Source organism: Peromyscus californicus, unplaced genomic scaffold (genome assembly GCF_007827085.1).
Source record: "Peromyscus californicus insignis strain IS unplaced genomic scaffold, ASM782708v3 Scaffold_7__1_contigs__length_154581171, whole genome shotgun sequence".
Lineage (NCBI taxonomy): Eukaryota > Metazoa > Chordata > Mammalia > Rodentia > Cricetidae > Peromyscus > Peromyscus californicus.
In genome coordinates, this window is record NW_026294595.1 from 125,677,531 (window position 1) to 125,682,678 (window position 5,148).

Here is a 5,148-nt window from a genome sequence, read left to right on the forward strand (position 1 = left end):
AGACATAAATCACAGGGCTGGATTGCAAAAACTGTTAAAGTAGGTCAAGGGTTTACTTTCTTTTAAAAAAAATTTACTGAGCATCAATTATCAAAATCAGTTACAGTCCCCATTTACCTACCACTCACACCAACATGCTAGACATCCCTCTCATTCCATTCATGAACATAGATGCACAGCTTCCTATTGTAGTAATGTGATTCACTGTTCCTTGGCTACGTATGCAATGTTTGAATGAAAATCACTGGAGTTTTCCTGTAAAACTTGGTCATATTCACTGATGTTGCTCTGGCTGCCGTAGCTACCTCCATACTATTCAGCTGCTGTCTGGCTGGGCCACTGTCATTGGACTGGTTTGACAAACCCATGCCTTCTAGCATTTGGCTACTATAAGCACCACTGCTTGCTCCTGCTGTAGAATTCAAGGGGAGTTCTATATATCTGTGCTGCATATTTGCTTTGTCTTTAAACGTAACGGCAACAGCACCTTCATAGTTTGCAAACTCAACCACAGATTCACCAGTGAATCTGCCATCAGGTCCAATCTCAATATGTACTATCACAGGGTTGAGTGGTGAAAAAATATAAATGTCATTCTCAGTAGTTCTTTGTAAGGTAATGTGTACATTGTGTCCAGTGTTGTATTCTGGGAAATAGAGCCTCCATCCCCATATCTGTGGCCAGATGTTCATGAAAAACAATAATTGAGGTCTCTTCCAAATCTGTCTGAACCAAACCAATAGCTATCATTATAGCCATTATAATCAACATAGCCTCAGTAACCTCCACCACAAACACCACACTTCATCTCTCAAAGCCAGCTCCTCTACCAATGCTGTTATACCCTCTGCCATCTGCAGGTCTGTCATAGAGACCTGGCTGCTGCATGGCCGTAAGTTCTCGTAGTGGATCATAGTGAGTTCTAACTTCAGCTCCACTGTCTTAAATATTTCAATATACCAATGTCACATTCTTTCCTTGTATATCTTTAGAGCCTTTTCAGTGAAGCAAATGTCAGGAAGGCTCCCCTGTACTCACCCTCTGGAAGTCCACCTGCAGTGTCATTCCATTTGGCACCATTTCCAGCCCTGAGAAGAACTGAGCAATTTCTTCCTTGCTACACCCAGGGGGACTCCTCTATACTGTACAAAAGGCCATTGGCCATGCCATAACTATTTTGAGCTGTGTGCTTCAACACCCAATTTGCTTCAATGTTGTTTAACCTGAATACTTCAACATTATCTGTGCCCCATAGTTTCTCTGTCTTTTCCCAAGGCTATTTGATTTCATCATCTGCTTCACATTGAACAAAAGCCTCGACACTTAGTCTGCTTTCTCTGATTTAGATGAAATGAATACCCTGAGCCTCATTTTGAATTTTGCAGTCAGAAAAAAACAAACAAACAAACAAAAAATAAAAAACACTGCTGCATCTTATCAGCTGAGCACAATCAGGGTAAGCCCAGATTACCCTGAAGCATGTCTGCAAATTCAAATTATACACACAGAAAACACCTGTGTGTGTTCTCCAAGGAGCTGTGCATGTTTAGAGACATACCCTCCATGTGTTGTGGGAGTGTTGGGTTAAGCAGGATGAAAATAGTCAAGTGGCGTGAAAGGGATGATCTGTGGAGACATACAATGGGCAAATTATTATAGAACAATAGGACTAGCCACCTCTCCTCACCTGGATGCCAGTGAGGGGGGACCTGAAAGAGGATAGTGCCAGTTAGGGACCAAGGGGGAAGGAGTACATGGCTGGCAAGCAGGGGTGAAAGGAAGCTGACTAGTACTCTACAGGAAAAGAAGCAATAGAAGCAATCTGTATTAAAGGAGGATTTATTCAGTTGGTTTGCACAATGGCTGTCTTCCCACTGGAAAGGCTGAAAGCCTGGCAGCTGCTCAGTCTACAAGGCTGGAAGCCTCAGCAGTTCCAATCTGGTGCTGAAGACTTGGGGGATTCTTGGAGAGCCACTGATCTTTAGTAGGTTCTGATGTCAACAATGGACGGCAGGATCAGTGGCAGCCACAGAGTATATGCACTCACCAGCAGGAAGTAGAAGTAGGCAGGCAAAAGCAAAAGCTTTTGCATGGGACCTCTTTATAAATGGGCTAGAGATGGGAGATGATACCCACTCAAGAAGGGGTCTTCATCCTTAATGTTTCTAGAAAACACCTTACAGACTCACCCAGAGGCACGTCTCTTAGTTGATTCCAGACCCAGTCAAGCTGACAAGAAGAACCATCACAGGGAAATGAAGGAAGATGGAATTTGAAGCCTTCACAGAGGCTATCCAGGAGGGCTTAGCCCAGGACTGAGGCTAGGGAGTATGGGAAGGTTTTGAAGCTGGGAATTCTGTGACCTAAGTTAGGCCTTCAGAAAAGTCACACTGCAGCTGGGAACCATTAGATCAGGAATAGGGGGGAAGATAGTTTCTCTTAAAACTGTACTTACAGAAAAATGACATGACTGCAATACGTCTTGAATGAGAATGGTCGACTGGGGACTCAGACAGAGTCCCTTAACTCTCCGCACAGTATCCCCATGTCTGAGCAATGAATGAACCTGTAATTCCACTCAGCAATGGGCACTTAGATGATCTAAGCAGGGCATGAATCATCTCTACAGAGTCCCATCGCACCCTAGGAGGTCGACACAATGACCGCCAGAGTTGAAGTGTAACCTTCCCAACTCCCCAGCCTTAATCCCCTTGGCTGGGTAGTCCTCCAGGACAGGCACCATGAAGCCCTCCAAAGTTCATCTCTCTCTGCCTTCCTCCCACCCTTGCCTGCCAGTCACGTGGGCGTGCCCCGTCGTCCCTGAATGGCGTGTCCACTCCCCATTTCCTCTGATTGGAAGCCAGGTGCTCTGAGGAGGTTAATTACATTCCCCTCTCTGTCCAAGAAGCAGGCTGACATTCAGCCCAACCCCTTTCTATTTATTGTCTGTTTTCCAGTCTAATTTTGGGCATATTTTTTCTATTTAAAGTTATTTGCTGGCACTAGAATACAGTACTCGGAGAGACAAAAATACCCGAAGTCTTGTTAATGAAGAACAGGGCACTCAGCACTTAGGGAGAAAGTGTATGAAGAAATCTGGCCAGCAGGAAGGGGAGAGGGCTGGGATAAGGTGGGCAGGCTGAGAAGGATGCTGGGGAGTGGAAAAGCAGAAGGGTTTCCATCCGTCTGGCGGGAAGGTCCTGATGACCTCACCCTCTAGCCTCTCCTTTTTCTCATTTGTAATATGGGGTCAGAAAGGACAGGAAATGGACAGGGACAGGGATCAGAATGGGGATCTCTACCTTCAGTAGACTCCCAAGTCCCAAGCCAGAGACACAGACTTCTCACACCGGCCTGCACATATGCACGTAATGATTTTTAGCGTGCTCGAGGTGGGACAGGTGAGCAGGCAGGATTCAGATGACATTCAGGATTCTGAGAACAATGAAGAGTGTTCATTTCCTCATCCTCTCAAAAAGTACAGTTGGAAGCTGGTAGTGTGGCTCAGTGGTAGAGCGTTTACCTAGTACGCACAAGGTTCATCCCCAATACTTCAAATAAACACACAACAATGTTAGCAGCTTTCTCTCTACCTGACCGCTGTCTTATCTTTCTTTACTGATTTTTCCTTCCCTTTCTCCTTCCTCCTCCCCCCTCGTTTTCCTGTTCTCTCTCTCTCTCTCCATTCCTCCCTCCCTCCCTTTCTCTCCTTCTCTCTCTCTCATTTGAGACCCAGGCTACTCATGGACCTAATATATGTAGCTGAGGATGACCTTGAACTCCTGCCCCCTGCTTTGGTCTCCAAAGTCTCCCAAGTGCTGGGATTACAGACATACACCACCACAGCCTTCCAGACCATGACCTTGATGGTGCAACGGGGGATCTGGCTCCTCAGTTCTAGGCACCCTCCTTTCTCTGTTCATACAGAGTTTAACTTTCTAAAAGCCAAACATGTTTTGAAACACAGTGTGGGCAGGTCTGCCTCTCTCCCAGATAAGCTTCGGTGGTTCTGCTCCCAGATCAGGCCTTCATACAGCCAGGAAACCCAGTACCACGAATTTCACCTACCATCCCACAGAGACATCCATCACCAGCGGGGTTGTGAGAGTCCTTTCCCATCATTTTCATATTGTTTCGGCTTTCCTTTGCCACCAGTGAGCAATCTGCGAGCTCCTGCCCTGTACTCCTCACTTCACACTGGGTTGGGGGTGTGGTCATAGGAGTAAAATAATTCTAGCCCCTGGACATCACTTCTTCAGGCTCATCACTGCTTCCTTCCCCAGAAGAATTCCAGAAGATATTGTGTGTTCTGTCTTAATACAGAGGAGGCAAAGGACTTCCCAGAGTTGTCATGGTGATTGAACGACTCAGCCGTACTTGCGCCAAGCAGCAGCCTGTGGTACCAGCTCCTAGGATGGAAGCCACTCTGGTCAGAGGAGGGAGGTCCATGGCTGTTCCTCTACAGGCCAGCAGCCTCCTACAGAGTCATGTGAAGGCACACATACAGAGCCAAAGAGCGGGGGTCTGGGTTCAATCTTCACCTCCTATTCTTACAGATCATTTAACCTCCTGTATCAACCTCCTCATCTGTAAGATAGAAATAAATGATACTTCCCTCAAATGGCTATGCAAAGGATAAAATTTTACCACTCAAAGTGCAAGGCTCAGAATAAGTGCTTCAATATAACCGGTAGGGGTTTGGATCAAATATTAGGGGTGATCTAAATATTAGATGTCTTTACAAACATAAATATTTATAGATATAAATATTCCAAGTCAATATGGCTAATTTGATCAAGATCTATTTAGGCTAAATTGTAGAAGATGCATTGGAATTTTCTATCAGAAACTGACTTACTCTGTCTTTCCTTTTATCAGAAAGAGGCCAGGTGGCGGCGGCACATGCCTTTAATTCCAGCACTCAGGAGGCAGAGGCAGGCAGATATCTATGAGTTTGAGGTCAGCCAGGTCTACAGAGAGAGTTCCAGAACAACCAGGGCTAGACAGAGAAACCCTGTCTCAAACAAACAAACAACAAACAAGTCAGTTTGGTTTGCAGTTGAGTATACAACAACAACAGCAACAGCAACAACAACAAAAACCTCACTCTCAAGAGTGAGGCTCTGGGAGACAGTGCATCTCCCTCCA

The 5,148-nt window shown here is 45.6% G+C and overlaps 1 pseudogene; it reads right to left on the reverse strand.

Moving 5' to 3' along the window:
• Window positions 1-201: 201 nt before the first annotated feature.
• Window positions 202-2,092, reverse strand: LOC128101001 (heterogeneous nuclear ribonucleoprotein H2-like; annotated as a pseudogene).
• Between the last annotated feature and the right edge of the window lie 3,056 nt (window positions 2,093-5,148).